The sequence below is a fragment of the Amblyomma mixtum genome, chromosome 4, assembly GCF_055824585.1.
Source record: "Amblyomma mixtum isolate Tamu chromosome 4, ASM5582458v1, whole genome shotgun sequence".
NCBI classification, from domain to species: Eukaryota; Metazoa; Arthropoda; class Arachnida; order Ixodida; family Ixodidae; genus Amblyomma; species Amblyomma mixtum.
In genome coordinates this window covers 96,781,001-96,800,063 of record NC_143015.1, presented here as the reverse complement: position 1 = coordinate 96,800,063, position 19,063 = coordinate 96,781,001, and the positions used below count along the sequence as shown (strand labels likewise).

The 19,063-nt window shown below is 48.7% G+C and overlaps 1 protein-coding gene and 1 long non-coding RNA gene across 3 annotated transcripts in view; both read right to left on the bottom strand.

The window, feature by feature from the left end:
- LOC149347526 (monocyte to macrophage differentiation factor 2) overlaps positions 1–4,040 on the bottom strand; it is a 29,545-nt gene extending 25,505 nt beyond the window's left edge. For both annotated transcript variants that reach the window (XM_089585603.1, XM_089585604.1), the window contains exon 1: positions 3,656–4,040. The gene's annotated coding sequence lies outside the window, so the exon portion shown is untranslated. The remainder of the gene's footprint in view (positions 1–3,655) is intronic.
- A 13,701-nt stretch (positions 4,041–17,741) lies between these two features.
- LOC149347522 (uncharacterized) overlaps positions 17,742–19,063 on the bottom strand; it is a 54,996-nt gene continuing 53,674 nt past the window's right edge. Inside the window, exon 3 of the long non-coding RNA XR_016292533.1 lies at positions 17,742–18,262. This is a non-coding gene — a long non-coding RNA (uncharacterized LOC149347522). The remainder of the gene's footprint in view (positions 18,263–19,063) is intronic.

The window sequence follows — 19,063 nt, the reverse complement described above, 5'->3', positions numbered from 1 at the left end:
CTTTTCCCTGGCCTAGCGATTTACTGTTTTGGGATGAAAAATTTGGGGAAAATGTGCATTTTACCCTCGACTTGTGCAGACGAAACACAGGATTTATGGCGCTCTTACACCATTAAAATTGTTATCATGCGCCATTTTTGCGTTTACGCCTTTTTTTTTGTTGAAAAACAGGCCTGGCGGCAGTGCATGCTATTTGCAGATCACCAATATAAACCAAATACATTATCGACTTGGGGAATATTATAGCTAGTGCATTCATTTTTACTATAAAGAGTGTTGTGCTTACAATACATTCCTCTCTCTGAGTGCCCCTATCAGCTGTATATAGCTAAAAGAGAATGCTGTGAATATCACTTTAATCTTTGAAGTTAAATAAAAAATCGATCGTGGTGCGGGGTTCGAACCCAGGACCATTGCCTATTTTGCCTATTACCTATATTTACCTATTTCATTGTCGCTGTTTGCCCTTTTAAGCCGTTAATACGGGCTCATGAAAGGAAGCATGCAGAAAGCTATATTTGGAACCATATTGGCACGCTTGCCTCGTCCGGCGCGTCACAAAATTGAGTACAGCTTCGCTTTCGTTATAGCCTTTACTTCGCTGTAGCCGTGAAGCCTTGAACGACCCAGCAGCATTCAAGTGAAATACTACATGTATTTCCCTTCGCTCACGAGTCCTCCGATACATGCTCAAAGGAACCGCCTGCAACACATCTACGTTGAAGGCTGCAGTGTGCACGTCTTTGCCATCGGAATCTGGCAATCCCAGTGCATGGCCCTGAAGACCGCTCAGGTTTTATTAAAAGGTGAAGATCCCCGCCTACATGGAAACTGAACGATTTTTAAGAATTTTACTCTCAGAAGTAAAAGCAAGAGCGGAGAAAACGAGCAGAGGAGTCGGGTGGAAGATGAGCAGGACGTAAAAGAAAGGGGCGGATTTTTTCGTAGCGAGTGCTAAATTACCCGAACTCTCGCCGTTTCGCTTTGGGCCTTCGGCACCACTTGTGCGCATGCGTGAGGAGCGGACTGACGTCACAGCCGCGCAGTGGTGCGTCGCGCCGCTCGCCTCCGAGCGAGAGGAGCCGCCGAGTGACGTCACAGCTGCCGGCGCCGCGCGCCGACGCCACTCGCCCCGGACCGAGAGATAGACTGCGCATGCGCGACATGCAGCTGGCACGCCGTGGTCTACTGCGCATGCGCGGTAAGGGGAGGAGGAGGGTGATGCGACCCTCGCGTGAAGCGAAGTTGAATAACACGTGCCGCCTTCACCACATGTCTCGTCTTCAGTGTCTAACACGTTGCCATGACGATAAGAAAAACAACTAGACGTAACCAGGGATATACCGTACCTCTCGCTACGTGTATCCTGGCATAGCTGAGCTAAGCCACTGCCATTTTTTTTCTCACAGTTTTCATGGAGTGCCGATGTTCTAAACATGGACTTTGTAACCCCATTCGACCGGAGACCTAAGTGCCGACGCGTCCGAGCACTGGAATTCAGGTGCGTGCCTGGAAGTTCGCGAAATCTAGCCAGCACAGACAATGGGGCAACGCTGTCTTCGAAAGTTCTGGCCTAGGAGGAAACCTCCCATTTGGCATCGCTGCACTAATTTAGAGTAGGAATAAAGGTTGACTTACGAAGGCACATCAGGTGAGGAATACTCCAGGATTTCTGGCCCTGTGGTGTATGAAAGTGGCTGCGAAACCTTCCTGAGCACCGACTTCCATCACCACGCCGCCGCATGACGTCACCCATTCCAAGGCCATCACTGACCAGCCCCTCATCCCCACGTGACGCGCGTTCTACAAAGTGCGTGTCTTCCTCTCTCGCCTATTTTACCCTCTCTTGTCCATCCCTTCCCTCAAGGCGCGGTTCAGGTGTCCACCCAGTGAAAGACAGTTACCGCGTCTTTCCTATTCGTAACATGCTCCTTTAAGCAATGTCTGTTTCTCAGAACACGTGGACAACACGCTCATTAGGTAAAAATTGGTAAATTGGTTTTTGAGGAAAGGAAATGGCGCAATATCTGTCTCACATATCTCGGCGGACATCTGAACCGCGCCGTAAGGGAAGGGAGGAAGGTAGATACCTCTCACGAAATTTCGCTGAACCATCCATAGACTGTCTGTAGATTGTCTATGGACTGGCAAAATATATGTAAGGGACGGTATATGATTGGAGGTTATATAAAAAAAAATGAAGCGGAAAGAAAAAGCGAATTTAATACGCCTTTAGGTCGTGCACTCTTGCGGGTAATTTACTGAGAGACCTTCTGTTAAATTCTATGTTACCACCATCCATGAAGAGCCTGCATACTGTGTGGCATCTCTTAGCCAGTAGTTCACGTCATCACGTAATAACGAAAAATTTTATACTATAATTTAAAATATTTCAGTGACCTCACACTGCGTGATAGCGGACGGTCCTGGGAAAGTCTACAACTTTAGTTTTCCCTCTTTTAGCCTGTGAGATTGGGGATATAACTCTTTCACTCAATAAACTTGTGACAAAGCAAACACATCTTGCTAAGCATTCGTCCGCTTGCCAGTTCACAAAGTAAAACAGTTTAATCAGAAAAAAAGGAAAGGATTAAACGTCAGGCTTGTTTAACGCAACTTGCGTTCCTTTTGTACTGCGAAGATCGTTAAGTGCGCAAAAAAAAAAAAGATTTATGAACTAAGCATGACAAAAATTACATAAATCACGCTGACTGCTTTGGAGGCCTACCTGAAGCATACAGAAAATATAGATTAGAACTCGTGCTTGTACATTGCGCCCAAAGAGAAGGTCCGCGAAGATAAACATTAACAAAAACGATTGCACCACAGAAGTAAAGAAAAATTTAAATACAAGATGAGGAAATTAACATAACTGTGACAATGCAAAAACCTTTAACCAAACAGTAAACATTCAAATATTTCATGCGAATCAGAACTATTCAGTAAGGTTGCATGTTGAAGTCTACAGAAAGTACAGATACTGTACAAGCTTGGGCAAGTTGGTGTGAAGTTATTTTTCGCAGCGCAAGGGACAAAAAAACAAAATAAGTTCACAGAGCACCGTGTCGGTGAACTTGTCTCGTCCTTTGTCCCTTGCGCTGTAAAATATAATACAGAAAGTACGTACCCTTCAACGTACTACCCTAATTAAACATGTTTGACGGCCATCCGTAATATCTTCGTATGACTTTGTTATTCATTTCCGGTATTGTTATTAAGACTGTAGCTATTGTGTAACATCTTTGTATTACAGTCTTTTATTTCCACGAATGGTGCCATTAATTTCTCCTATTCACTGTTGCTATCGAGTAACATCGCTGTGTATTACTGTCTTTTGCTTCTATGATTGCTGCAATTCATTTCTGATAGTTTGATTTTTGCTATTGAATAACACATTTTCATTACTGTCTTTTATTTCAGCCATTGTCGCCGTTCATTTTCCGGCAGAATGCTTAATTAAAAGCAGTTGAAACCGCTTCGTAATGACTGATGTTTTGTTTCCATCGTCAGTCACTTTTATTTTGTATGCGGCCATTTTTTAAAACAATTTAAAAAATGTTTAATTGTTTCGTTAATAATTCAATATATAAATAGCAGCCTGAAGATTTTTAAGGGTTGCATTACACCGTAATCGTAGCAGCCGCTCGCCACTTACCTGTCGCTCTGAGCCGCTGCATTCTGGCCGTCGTCGATGAACAGCGGCGGGAGCGGCGTCGTGCGTCTCATGTCGCCGAAGTCGCCGGCTTCCCAACGTTGAACGGGCGCGCTCACGTCGGCGCCGTCTTTTATAGAGGGTCGCGCGCCGAGCGCGCTCGTACGACAGCGTACGGGATCGGTTCCACCACCTGACGACGGGCGTGTCAGGCCTAGCGACGACTACGGCTGGCGGCAACCCTTGGTGCCGCCGAACCTGACCCGAGCGCGGCACCCGAGCCGAGCGGCGAAAGCGAGCTGGTTGCGCGGCCTACTTCCGCCGACGGCGCCGGAGCGCTGCCGCAAAGCCCACTTGCTGGGGGACGCCGTCCGCGCCGGACGCCATCTTGCCGCCGACGAGAAGGACGGGAAAGAGAGAAACAGAGAGATGAATAGAGAGATGGTGTCAGCGGAGGGGACAAACCGCGTGTGGAGAGGAGAATGAAGTAGGAAGAGAGAAAGTGGGGCGTACGGAGCGACCCTATCGGTAGAGGGAGGAAATCGCGCCTGGATTTCCTGACTGCATTATAGTGCCTAGAATATACTGGCTAGTGTGACGACCGCCCGCACTGCGCTATGAGAGAGAGTGGCGCCGTTTGCAATGAATGCCCACCGACGGCGACAGAGGGCGCTGCTTGTCGGGAGGGTGCTGCCGCAGCAGACGACGCGGCCAGCGCTCTTTTCTTGCTTCGGAAGGCAGCAGGCAAGCGGTTGGTCAACACGTGCGTGATTTAACCCGCTTGTGCACGTCTTTTCTGTTCAGCGAGGTACAGCGTTTGTTGTTCTGCGTAGGCCCTCGCACATGCGAGCCATTCCGTACTCCTAGCAGTTTCGTTCGGATTGCATCGGGGTTCTGTGCGAGCGTTGTGTGCGATTGTGTATCCGTGCGTGTGTGTTCACGGTGTCGTTCAGCATGTCGTTCACCGTGTCGTTTACACTGTTGTCAATTCATGGAGTGAGTCCCGGATTGTTGTTTTCCTTTGCCTGTCTATAAACGCCACAGAAAGATGTCGAAGCCAAAGCAGCAGGGCAAGGAAAAGACTTGCTTTGTGCCGCTGTGCAAAAGCGGTTACCGCTCGAACAAAGAGCGCGTTTCTATGTTTACTGCACCATCTACAGCTTGCAGAATGGGAGAAAAACATCAGAAGGAAAGACAGAAGATTAACGCCAACTGCTGTGGTTTGCGACAAACATTTTGAGAGCACATATCTTGTGTTTTTAAGTTTTTAACTGAAGCAGGTTTTCTCAACTAAATATAAATCATGACCTATAGCTTCACATGATGTCCCTCAGTCACTTCCTCATTCGTGAGGAAAAGGCTGAGGCTTTTATTTGATTGGTCGGGATCCTCGGCATCCTTGCCCAGCCAAGGATGGCCGCTGAGGCTACCTGACCTTTTTAAAGCTTTTACCATTAGTCATTCCTAAATCTCGTTTTCCCCAATATTACAAGGTAGCTAATTTTTGGCCCTTTACACCACTGAGAGCTTCCACATTTTTATTAAATCTCACAGAAAACAGTTCCTATACCTTGTGTTTGGCGCATGATGGCCTTAGCTGCATATGTGCCATTAAACCCAACACAACACAACACATTTTGAGAGCACCTGTAACGAGCGCACGTTCAGTGTCACCGTAAACGGAGTGAGCTCCACCGCGATAAACCGCGTTTGAAACCCGACGCCGTACCTACAATTTTTACGGATTATCCGAAACACCTTCCAGCGAAGAGAAAAAATAGAAATTTGTGCGAGCAAGAGCCTCCAGCAAATTTAAGCGCCAGAGGCGGGCCCCGTCGGAAGCCTCCGAGTTGTGTTTAGCTGTTGAGAGTGCCGAATCGGTGGACGCGGAAGGATCTGGTGCCGACAACGGAGCTCCTGTGATTGAAAAGTGCTCCACACATTTTGGTCGTGAAGCAGCCAGCAAACGCCGGTGGATCGCAAAATGATGGTGCACAGAGACCGTCATTTACCAAAAGTTGCTTAAACGGCAAAAGTTGCTTCAACAGCGCCGGTGCCAGTAAATGCTCCCAGTCACCATGCAATTCTGCCATTTCCCTGCGTTTGTTGTTCCTTGTAAATAAAAACGAGTGTTGCGCAACTTTTTTGCCTGCGTTGTTCACATACACAAAATATGAATAAAACTTTACTTGTCAGCAAACGTAGAATACACAGAGAGAACGCATAAATTCAAGCCAATATAACTGCAGCATTTCAAGTTGTTTTTGTATCAAAAAAGAGACCATTATGCAATCGTCGCTAGAATACAAATCCCGTGTTTCCTTTGTGAGCACGGATGTTTGAAGCTCAGTTGCGCGCCGAACTTCGTTCAAGCTTTCGCAAGATACAACCGTTAAATACTTTGCCTCTTGTCAAATACTCAAAACAAACCCTGAAACTTGTAGTCAGATGCATCCGTGACGGCTGAAAGCTTTGGTCTGTTACACCTTAGGCTTAGACAAACTTTATTATATCAGATAATCAGGACGGCGGCCTCGCCATCCCGTCCTTGTCAGACGGCCGAGATCCCTTGGGACCGGGCGGCTTCGAAGGCATACCTGATGGTCTCTTTTTGTTCTTGGAGGTCCTGGCTGCGTAGCAAAACCTCCCATGACTCCTTGCAATTCACTAAAGGTGTGGATTGAGCGCACGCCCACATCATATGGCTTAATGAAAGCAAAAAATTGAGCAGGCCCCTTGCAGCAGTTGCAGAGCGAGCGCGGTAGGAGCGCTCCCCGCACGCACCCACCCGCTCTGCAGCGCTCCTCGCGGCGGCCGCCGGCATTCATTGCTCCCGGTGCCACCCGAGAGGCCGCGGTCGACACACTAGCCAGTATATTCTAGGCACTATAACTGCATCGCCGCGAGCAGACGACAGTCGAAAAAGGAAGGCGAATAGAATGCAATTTCTTTGCAGAGTAGTTTTATTTTTAAGTACTTTATTTTTTCTTCCTTTTGTAGCATAAATTATGTTGACGAATCGAGCGTATATTGCAATTTTCACATCAATTTGAACCATTGTACTGTATATGGTCAAAAGTTTAGGGGAATCCCCCAAGGTGGAGTACGTTAGCTCTGGTAGCGCGACAGCTCCGGTGAAGCGGTGGTCCCGGGTTCGAACCCCGGACCAGGACGAATTTTTCTTTAACTATGAAGTTTCTGAGAAAGTGGATAGCTTTCCTTTGTAGCCTTATGGCTGCGCTCGGGTGGATGTCAATGAGTAATTACTCCATTAGTGTGCTGTATATGTAACATAAAGTCGCTGCTATCCTTCTCTCCCCCCAATCACCCCTTCCCCTACCCGAGAGGACTGGGAGGCGGCCCTACTCAGCTGCCAGGAACTATCGGCCCAACAGGCCTGGTTCGGCGGACTTGTGTAGCGGTCTCGACCAACGGGATCCCGGAATGAGGGACTCCGCCTAGTATTGTAAGGGATGAGACCCATTAGGGGCCTCTCCCCGAGCACCTCTCTGTAAATTGCTAAATAAATGCATTTCACCACCACCACCAAAAGGCTCGCTGGCCTAGGGAACCTGTGCTCAAAGCTTATTGCCAGGTAAATCGTCAAGATTGTTATAATAATGGGATTAAACTTAATTTGATTTGATCTGAAGCGGGCGTTGTGAGCAAACAGTTTTTATTTGTTTAATAATTCGGTTGGTGCGCTGGGCTTCGTAACGCTTCAACTATAGTCTCTTAATCGCACCAGTAGCAGAAACTCCCCGCTAAATAACGCAATGGGAACGACGCGAGAAGATCTGAGTTCGTTCAAGTTTTGTAATGACGCAAGTTGTCGCGTCACGGAGCAGTTTTGGACAGCTAAATGAACTGCGAAGGAAGCCGTCTGCAGTCGATTTTAAGCTTGAATGGCATAGCGTTTCTCAATATTACCTAGAGGTAACATATAGCCAAGCCAAGTATGAAACCCTACCTTCCCGGCATTCCCGCGACTCTCCACGTTGGATGAAGTGCAGCGCCATCTGCTTTCCCTCTAGGTAACATTGAGAAACTCTAAGTCTGAACAGGGCAGGGGAGACGGAGTGTGCTAGGTTGGTACATGGTACATACACCAGGGACTCTGGAAGAGAAAAGGGGGGGGGGGGAGCAAAAATTTATTTCGAGGGGACAATGCCCCCCCCCCCCCCCCCCAGTCTTCAACTGATTGCGCTCAGGTCATATTTATGAAAAAAATTTCAATTCTGGGTCGTTATTATCGTAAAGCATAATGTAGCTGAGATAGTTGGCTTCATATAGTCACTCTTAAAGCAGCCTAAACCAATCATGTCCCGATAATCGTCATTGATTGGCTGGCCCCTGCTCGGGCTTGAGCATGGTTAGTAGAGCTGAAACAGTCTATGCGCTGACTTTTAATGCAGTCGATCACTTCTAGCAGCGTATGCATCTCTATACTGTCCATACTAATATAAGTTTTATAGGCAGTAAACAAATACACCTTGAGCAGTACGAAATAAAACAAAATATATCAAAAATTATCGAAAAACACGTTGTCTCCCTTCAAAAAGTTGGCTTCAGTAGGCGGCCGGGATTCGAAGTGAACTCCACTAAGTGGAATCAGTAAATGGATCTGAAGTAACTCACCTGTGTAATCGCCTCTTTTGACAAATTGGGAGTTACTACCGCAGTGAACAGAATGACTTAAAAATGCTTGTATGCAATGTCGATAAAAGATGTAAGGACAAAACCAGAAATTGACAAAAAGAATATTGGCGAGACGAGGAGGATGTACATGCCCAACATTCTGTGATAAAAATTTTGAAAATTGAACAGTTGTAAGACATTGTTGTGGAAATATTGAATGTAATGGTCCATTCTTGTGATATTTAGCAAAATATTTCTTTTAAAGCGTTTCCATCGATTGCATCGAACAGTTAAGACTGCCATAGAAAACCAATGGGGGAAGAAAAAAAATACAAGACTGCCGTGCAGGGAGACACGATCTCGCCAATGCTCTTCAGTGCCTGCTTACAGGAGGTATTCCGGGGACTGGAATGGGAACAGTTGGGGATAAGAGTTAATGGAGAATACCTGAGTAATTTGCGATTCGCTGATGGCATTGCCTTGCTAAGCCACTCAGGACAAGAACTGCAAAGCATGATCAATCAGTTAGACAGGCAGAGCAGAACGGTGGGGCTAAGAATTAACATGCAGAAAACCGAAGTAATGTTCAACAGCCTAGCTAGGGAACAGCAGTTCGCAATTGGTAGCGAGGTGCTGGAAGTAGTAAGAGAATATGTCTACTTAGGGCAGGTAGTGACCGCAGATCCGGATCATGAGAGGGAAATAACTAGAAGAATAAGAATGGGGTGGAGCGCATATGGCAGGTTCTCTCAGATCATGAATGGTAGCTTACCAATATCCCTGAAGAGAAAAGTATACAATAGCTGTATCCTACCGGTACTCACCTATGGGGCAGAAACGTGGAAGCTAACAAAGAGGGTGCCGCTTAAGTTAAGGACAACGCCGCGAGCTATGGAAAGAAAAATGATAGGTGTCACGCTAAGAGGTCGGAAGCGGGCGGAGTGGGTGAGAGAACAAACGCGCGTTAATGACATCCTAGTTGAAATCAAGAGGAAGAAGTGGGCTTTGGCAGGGCATGTAATGCGAAGTCAAGGTAACCGCTGGTCCTGAAGGGTAACGGAGTGGATTCCAAGTGAAGGCAAACGTAGCAGGGGGCGGCAAAAAGTCTAGTGGGCGGATGAGATTAAGAAGTTTGCGGGAATACGGTGGCCGCAACTGGCAAAGGGCAGGGTTAATTGGAGAGACATGGGAGAGGCCTTCGCCCTGCAGTGGGTGTAGTCAGGCTGATGATGATGATGATGATGACATTATATGAAAAAAATGCGTTCATAAACGCTTCCCGCTAAAAACTGCTTTTGTCCAGAACTGCTGGGCATGACTAAAATTTCTGGCTTGCATCTTGGAAAATAAATCGTCGATTATCATGCATCAATGAAATACCTGCTGCTTCTGCTGCACTTAGGTACTTGTGGTAGCCACGGCGGTGTTGTGCTACCCAATAAGTAGCATTCAGTACAGCCCATTATTGGATAAATTAACAGAACCGAAAACTATAACTGAATTTGCCAGAGATCAACTTCTGAGTCAGGCGCGAGGTTTTTAGCTCGTTTTACATAGACGTCTAGCAGCTGCCGTTGCAGACGAACAGAGCCAGCGGTCACCATTTCCTGGGTGACGAATACCTGAGGTCGCGAAAGTTATCTTTTCGTCGATTATTCAACTTGTCCATCGTCGGCATCGTCATTATGATCCTCAGCTGTCCCAGACATATCAGTGACCTATGCGGGGCAAAGGCCGTTTACACTTGTTTACAAATTTATATATCTAATCTCCCTTGTCGTTGACCTTTCTTTATAAATAATCTAACCTCACTTGGCTCTACCTGACTCCTTCTAAAGCGCGAATCTTCCCTAAGATAATCTTCCCTAAGACCTTTCTTCTGGAGCGTACCTAGGCAAAGGTCAAAATGTCCCTACATGTCCCTAAGTTAACTCGCCACATCCCTACGGAGGTAACGTTTGTGCAAAGGCTCATGTTTTTCGATGCTGAATGACGCAAAAGGCTCGAAACACTGTACGTACCGTGAAAATAAAGCATTCAGTCACCTGCGCAACTATAATTGTTGAATACGAATGGCTCTACAGGCCGAGATTGTTCAAGAGATGCGCAGCGCAACACGTGCTTCTACAACTTGTATCGTATATTCCGGCAGACAGATAGCGGGCTATATGTGTTTAGAAGTTGAAATTTGGGGCTTTGCGGACACAGTGTATCGTTCAATACAGCATGAAACGCCCAAAGCAGTTCTACGTACCTTGTGCCGACAATCTAGTAAAAACAAAGAGAAAAACTTTTTTTTTCATCGAAAATTGACCCTAGCAGACAAAACACCAGGTGCGCACTCTATATCGAAATTTACGGTACTTCATAAGTCTCCCCCGTCATAGGGCAGGTTTACAGACAACTCTCACAGGGGACTCCAAGGGGGCAAGTGGGGGTAGCCCTATTTGCATAACGCATTTCTTGGGCTTTGTTTACAGAAAAAGAGAACGGAGGACATGCTATTTTCTCAAAACATTCCTCACTAGGAGTTCAGATGGGAAGTGCGGGGGGGGGGGGGGGGGGGGGGGGCTGAACGCGGTTTTAATTGAGAAATCCTTCCTAGTTTTAGACTCCTCATGCTCCTACCCTGTCGCAACAACCACTTCCATTTGGCTAGCTTCCTGCTTTCGATATTGACATGTTTGTAGAGGAAGAAGCTAACAGACGAAGAGTAAATCAAGACAGCCCCCCAAAGAACACACAGTTGCGTGAGTATGTGCACTAAAGCGAGCACTTGTAGCAACCTACTCTGGAGAGATATGGCCAGCGCCGTAGGTCACGCCGTCGCTAGCCACACTGGCCACTTTCAATGGAGATGTAGCTGGTGCTTACTGAGGGTCATCAGTAAGTCACCTTGACCCCGAGCATAGTCGGTCGCTCGAGTATTTTTTTGCGTGACTGGCGTGCTATCTGGCTGACAATGAAACCTAGAGAATGTACGAAGACAAATTTTATTTCTTTTTTTTGTGCCTGTTTTTGTGATCCAAGATTACGTTTCATGCATGGCTTCTGTAGTGGACCGCGAATTATTCAAACGGATAATCCAAGGTCTACTAGACCTCTGTAGATGTCGAGTATACCGTGAACAAAAAAAAAAAAAGAGGCAGCAGGAAAATATGAGCCTTTCTTGCGCTAGGATGCGACGCAAAGCCTTCTGATGCCACTGTAGCCTCAAAACATTCCTGCCACGTCCTGGGAACGCTGCGCAAACGAATGACACATTCAAACAAAAAACAAACAAACTAATGTTTCCCCGAATAACGACCTGCAAGCACGTACAGTCTTTGTCAAAAGTAACCAGGCTGCATGGTTTCCTTCTAGCTCGTACAGTGGAGCCCTTACAGCTTCCCTGAAGCTGAAATGGTCGTTATAGGTAAGGACTGGGGGTCTTCTTACCTTCCAACACCTTTTGACCTTTAGGAAAGCCGCAAAGGCTCCACTGTACAAGCTAGAAGCAAACAATGCAGCCTGGTTACTTTTGACAAAGGCAGTACATGCACTGCTATATAGGGTGCCAACGAAATGAAAAAAAAAATCACTGCATCATCGCCATCAGCCCAATTATATCCACTACATGACAAAGACCTCTGCCGTATCTCCCCAATTAACCCTGTCCTGTGCCAGCTGCGGCAAACTTATCGCTTGCCAACCCGCCTCACTGCCGCCCCCTGCTACGCTTCCCTCTACTGTGACACTGTTAACTTAGTGTTGGGAGTTGTAGAAACACATACGAGAGGTCGCCACTTGTGTTAGGTCGCATGCATTGTTCCGCTCAAACAATACCCCTACTCGTGTGCGCATCCATTCCGTTCTCCACTGATGATGATAACGTCCACATGTTGCCAGATATTCTTCCGATTACGCACGCAACAATCACTTCAAGCCACCGTTGGTTATCTGCTCTACGCAATGCATGTCCTGCCTATGTCCATTCTGTTCGCTACATGTAGAGGACCATCGCCACGCTTGGCAACGAGGCCTAGAAGAATTAACATCGTGTGTTTAGAGCCGTGGGGCTCTGCTCTGAATTCAGATGTTCTCCGCGGTCCCCCGTCCTGTCGTGCAGGTTACACGAAAAAGTATCGCCTAAGTCGCCAAAATTCTACTGCGTGGACAAAACTCCATCTTCAATCAGCCCAATCCTCCAGCCTATAGGTGAAAAACAAAAGTTTCTCAAAAAAAGTGACAGATGCAACGCACCCCTTGCCTCCATGAGTACACTTGCTGTCAGATCAACCCTGAAACTACGAGGCGATAAATATATTCTCTAGTGAGGTTTCCCTAGATTCTCATATGGCTCCGGCCAATCTTAGCAAGTTGTCCTTGGACAGCGTGCTGAGCGCGGCAGTTGCCGCTTTCTACGTACACCATTTAACCGTGAGATAATTCCCTCACAGAGCTGTTCCTATTAGGCAGTAATTATTTTTAGCATCTGCCAAACACTTAAAAAATAAAGCTGTACAGCTCTCCTAGAAGCTTCGCAGTTGAAAGAAGAAATTCTCTTGGTCCAGGATAGCTATTCCCGTCAAACACCACCGGCGAGCCCTTTGGCCGAACTGTATCACTTACAATTTTGTGTTCAGATGCACACTGCGCTGTTTCTTGCTAATTGGTCAGATGTGCACCGAGGTGGCGTCGCTGGCCCTGTCGTCGTGGTGTAGCGCTGACGTCAGACGTCGGGATTTGGAGAGGGGAAGCGGTGCGGATGAATAGACGCCCGTCTGCCGGGCCGTCCGCCGTCCCCTAGCACTGGGCAGCCCGACGGGCCGGTAGCCCCGCGGTGACACCACACGCGGCTTGCACCTGCCGTCTTCTTCTTCCTCAACCTTTCTTCCTCAACACCGCCGGTGACGCAAGTGGCCGCAGATAAGGGTGAATTGCAGCGATAGGAGTCGCTTGAACTATATCTTGGTTAACGCAAAGAGAGTGGGATAGAGGAAAGAAAGGCTTAAAGTATGTAGGCTTTCTTCCTTTTATTGCGAAAGCAATGCTACTCCCAAGAACGGCCTTTCGCGTAGCGGCGGCCACTTCGCACGTTCGACCTTTAGAATGACCCCTGACGTCATACCATGCCTAGTGACGTCACAGCGTGTCAGGAGCGAGAGACGGGCTACCAACTCGGCTCGTCGGGTAACGGCGGCCGCTTGGCACGGCGCGCCGCGCTCCTCCCGCTAGAGGCGCTGCATATGCAGTATAAAACAGCTGCTTTCGCGGTATTTGTTCTCGCTTCGGCGAGCGCGGCTTCGGCCGCTTATCTGTTTTTTGAGCAGCGTCCGCTCCGGCGGACGCAGTTGCTCCTGCGACGCGCGTCTTTTCTTTCCTTTTTCTCTTTCCTCTGATCTTTTAACTCTCCTCTGTCTGCACGTGGCAGCGGTGGTGGCTTGGCTCGAGGCAGTAGGTAGGTCCGTGCAATTTCCTTTTCATCCTTCTCTCAGTCACGACAACAACAACAACCTACCAGGCTTAACCAAAGCTAAGCCCCTGCCAATATTTTTTACCATCCGCTCGCTGGCGCTTCAACATTTTTAACGCGACACTGTCTCTTAAGCGTTTCTTTCCTCTGTCCCGTTATCTTTGCGCTAACCATGTTGAAATATGATTCAACCGGTCCATGTAAGTAACTTGGCGTTCTTAATGAGGAGCAGTGAAACCGGCTAATAGTAAACGCAGACCAAAAACATCACGTCATTTTCACAGGCATGACTCCTTGACCTCACTGTTCACGGCCATGATAATGCGACTATCGTTTCTCTTCGATTTTCAGAGTCTTCGTCTTATTGCTCAGCGGTACAGGGAGCATATGTTCATAATGGTAATAGAAAACTTTACTAGTTCACCGCCCTTGACAGCACGTCCTTATACTCGAAGAACCCCTTTCCCCTTTGTTCTCTTTCCTTTACTCCCGTTCCTCTATAAATGCTCCTCTTTCTAGCAGTTCACCGCCTGTGTGTTGGCCACTCCCCATAGTGGGTACGTGCCATCTTATTTGAGGCCCACCAACCCTTTCCTCCATTTGTGCAGAGCTGGTGGTTCTACAGGGTGCGCTTTCCTCTAAGGCCGGCTATATGACCCGCATTGTCATCCTCACCGACGCTCTTCAGACAATACGTCTCGCGTCATCCGTAGCCTCGTGATGTGCCGGAATATTCATCTTCTGGCAGTTCCCATCCCTCAGCTGAGACGTACAGAACGCGTCCCACGTGACCTCCAGAGTTCGCAAAGCCAAGCACTTTCTGCTACCCGCCTGCCAACCGCCACTTCGTCAGCGCCTCCACTCCTCAGCCCGGATGTCGCCGTCCTCCTTCTGACGAGGACGAAACACCCCCGGCGCCTCACACGTGCTCTACTTCCTCCGTATGTGGTAACCCTCACCCGCGGTCATCCCGGTTCTGAAGAGGTTGCGCTTCGAGGGATTCGGGTTGGGCTTGCTCTCACCCCGGCCGTCACTCGGAACTGACTTCACTTCCGAGGTAAATAAAAATTGGTAAATTGATTTTTGAGGAAAGGAAATGGCGTAGTATCTGTCTCGCATATCTCGGTGGACACCCGAACCGCGAACCCGCGAACCCGAAGGCCGGGATACATGCGACGTTTTTTCCGACGACATTCGCGCGGCAGAAAACGTCGCGGCGGCGCGACGCCGGGCTGGAGATACATGGAGCGTTGAAGCGGCGGCGCGCCGCCGCGTATCCCTCGACGCGAAAGCAAATGTGATCAACAAGTGGCAAACACCAACTGTGCAAGGAGGTCTGTGAGAACAGCGACGCTGACCATTTTGTTAAAATCAGGAAAGTTTCACTTCGACACCACTGTACAAAATTTAGCACGGGCGCTTAAGTATCTATAAAGATTTGCGTGCTCGAATGCATGCCGTCGCGTACCTTTCGACGCCCGCTCAGCCGCGGACACCAGCGGCTGCGGTTTTCTTCGACACATTCGCTTCAGGGAGGGAGCGCAGGCATTCCTATCCAAGATTCGGCCGTGTACTCCAAAAAAAGCGACATTTCAAGCCTGATGAAGCGTTTATTTTCACGACAATAACATTCCCGTGCCAAAAACACTGCGTAGCTCGACGGCCGTGGCGGCCATGTTGGCGGCGGCAGGCAGAGGACCGGAAGAGCGGGCTTGCTGCGCTGCTATTGGCTCGCTTCAGCCGCCGCTTCCGGTCTCACCGGACGCCGCGCGTCAAAATCTAGCCTGTCCTGATCGGCGGCGGCGGGCGTTTTTTCGACGCCGGGCGTCAAATCTGCGCCGTCGGGCGAAAATCGACGACTCGCCGCGGTAAAAACGCTCCATGTATTCCGGCCTTTAAGGGGAGGGAGGAAGGTAGGAGTGAAAGAAGAAAGAGAGAAAGAGGTGCCGTAGTGGAGGTCTCCGGAATAATTCCGACCACCTGGGGATCTTTAACGCGCACTGACATCGCACAGCACACGGGCGCCTCTTGCGTTTCGCCTCCATCGAAACGCGGCCGCCGTGGTCGGGTTCGAACCCGGGTACTCCGGCTCGGTAGACGAGCGCCTTACGACTGAGCCACCGCGAGATTACATATTTTTCAGCCAGAATGTGCAGCATGCCTATACAGGGTGTCTCACCTAAGATTTACACATTTTTTAAAAACGGGATTTTGGAGTTAAGAGCGCTTTTTTCGGCATAGCATTGCCAGCGGTGCAGCACATCAGAGTGCAGCTAAGACGTGCTAACTAGCAGGCTGGTTAACTAATATTGAATAGTTAACGATTTAACTATTACTGATAGGCTCCTTAATTAGTGAGAGGCGTGCAGCCTACCGTAATTAGTATCCATAACAGTTTTTAGAATTTCGAAAACGCTGTTTTCCTCGGCACTGTGGCCCATCAAATTTCGGCAACATCGTGCCAAAATACATGCGCTTTCGGGAAGCTTGCAGACGAAGCAACCTCTCCGGTGCACGTAACTCATCGAAGTAGCCAGAATTTGTAGGGCCATAGAGCCTAGCGTAAACGCATTATCAAAATTCTAAAAACTGATATGGGAATTACTTACGGTGCGCTACACGACGCCTGAAGAGTGCGGTGAGGGGCTAGTTGGTACGACATTATGAGAACAATAAATAACTGCGCAAAAGGACGGGACAAGAGAAAGAGAACCACACGGTACACGCTTGTCAGTAATTAGGGAGCCTAACTGTAATAGTTAAAAATTTAACTGCTCAATATTAGTTCACAAACGTGATAGTTAGCCTGTCTTAGCTGTATCCTGATGTACTACACCGCTGAAAATAGCATGCCAAAGAAAGCGCTCGTCTATCTCAAAACGCCGATTTTTAAAAAAATGTGTAAAATCTTAGGTGTAACACCCTGTATATCCCAGGGAGTCCAAGCCGACATTCGCCATCTCCTGTGGGTCTACCCAACTTTGGAATCGACGCGAGTCCGCCACCCATGGATGCAGCGGGTTTTTCGGCGAGCAGTTCTGCATCCTACGATGCTTTGACGCAGGGACCGCATCATCGGCCACTGCTTGACCGCTATTCGATCAGCTGACCTCTTTTCATTTACATAACCGCCTCGTCTTGTTTCCTTCATAACTATTTCCTTTTTACGACCTGAGCCAATAAACGCCACTAAAAAAAGACAGCGCTTCAACTCTGCAGAACCGAGTTTCACGTAACGAAAGCAAGAAGCGGCTGACCGCAATCTTCGAAGATGAAGTTCCCTATACGTGCGCTCCTCAGCGCGCCCTCCTTCATCAATAGCGGCTGACGAAGTCAAGAGCACAACTCTGGTTATATTTACCCCAGACCTGACGTCACAAATGTGAACTGAATCACATGACACATCGTGATTACCACGTGGCTTTCTTACTGCCTCTGCCGACAACCTGCAAGGTCAAAATTTAATGTCAAAGGTCAAAATCAAAGTTCAAGGTCAAATGTCAAGGTCAAAGTTGAAGGTCACAATTCAAGGCCCAAGGTGGTCCACTAAGTGGGCCGCACATGGTTAGGTATATGCGCATAGTAACACTAGCCATGACATATTTCAAGGTCGTTTCAAGGTCATTCGGAGGCTCACAGCGAAATGCCTCCCAGCTATAGTAGTGCAGCTTTCGCTACAAAAAAACAACTTTATTAGTCACAACGCCCCAGGATAGGAAGGTGTGTGGGTGGCGAAAACATTTATTAGAAAGGGACAGGAGGTATGTTTGCATCAGCCCGTAAGGGACCGATCCTTGCGAGCACTAGGTGGAGGTCCCTAGCTTGGGAACCCAGTGGCGGTGGCCGCCGCTCGGGTGCGCCTTGTTGGGCCTGTAAGTCGTGGCAGCCGAGCAGGGTCGCCTCCCAGTCCTCCCGGGTTGGGTTGGGGATGGGGGGAATGGCCGGGTTGGAGGGGCACGCCCACACCATGTGATAGGTGTCCGAAGACACTGCACTACAGTGTGGGCAGCTACCGTTAAATGAGGGATGTCAAGGCGGGAGCAAGTTATGCCAAATGCCCAACTCTGAAGCACACATTAAATGTGCACGTTGGGATCCAGCGCCGACGAATCCGTCAACCAGACGTCCAGGGAGGAATAGGTGTGGTGGTGGTGGTGGTGGTGAAAACTTTTAATTACTGAAATTGAGTTTGGGAGCCACAGAGTGGCCCCGCTACATGGTCGGCGTCCCTAGTCCGGGACACCGCATGACAATGCCCCGTCTCTCGCCCGTTTCACCAGAGCCCTTTGGGACTCAAGCGAGGAGCAGTTGAGGAGGGCAGTCTCCCATGCCTCTCTGGAAGGGGTAGGGGAATGGGGGGAGGTGGGGATTTTGAGTACGTGCCCACACCATGAGGAAGATATCACAGGTCTCCCCACAGTGCGAGAGCTGGGTGATGCTGGAGGTGAGAAGGAGTACCAACTGCCAGAGGAACCGGGGAGGTGCCAGGGAACTCGCTGCAATACGGAAGACTGCTGCTGTGAAGGAAATAAAAGGAAAGTGAACGGGTCTGTCGCCTCGCACTATAATAGTTTTGGCACAATCACAGAAAAGTGGCTGTTTGAGGAAAGTAAATGCTCACTAACAGTGTCACGTGACTGTTACGATCATCATGTGCGATTTTCAAGCGCAGCCATTAATCGTTTCGACTTTATACCAGGCGTTCTAGGGAAACCCACCACAATTTTTTTTTTGGGGGGGAGGGGGCAGGCATAGTAATGCCAGCGCTGGCGGACATCAGAAAACATGTAAATCATGTTAAATAGTAAAGTGATTAATTGAACTTGTGGGGACGCCTTCGTCCCCTGCGTTCACTTTCCCGCACTGCACCCCACTGTTGTTAGCTGCCCCCGAAAAGCACTCCCTTTAGTTTGGTTACTCTAGCTAACAGGGGAGGGCGCTCGCGTCGCAGCGACAGCAGCGCCACGGATGGCGTGTTTGGCCGCTCGCGCGCGGGGGAAGGCTAGGTCTCTTCTGCTCGGCATCGGGAAGCGTGTTGGACGTTCACGCGCAAAGCTCCGCTCTGTGCCGCGGGCGTCCTCGTGTGGAAACTTGTTCCCCTCAGCTCGTCCCGTCTGGCCTCGGATCTTCCCTTTGCCCTACCGTGGGCGAACGTTCGCTCGTAGCCGTGCTGGTGAGTCGGACATCCTAGATTCCTCAGTGTATTTTGTTGCTAGCTGGCGTTATTGTTGCTATAGCAATAAATGCCTTGTTTGTGTCAGCCAGTGTGTCGTTCCTTTGTTCCCGTAGAGCACGGCCCGCCGTGGTCGGCGTGCGCT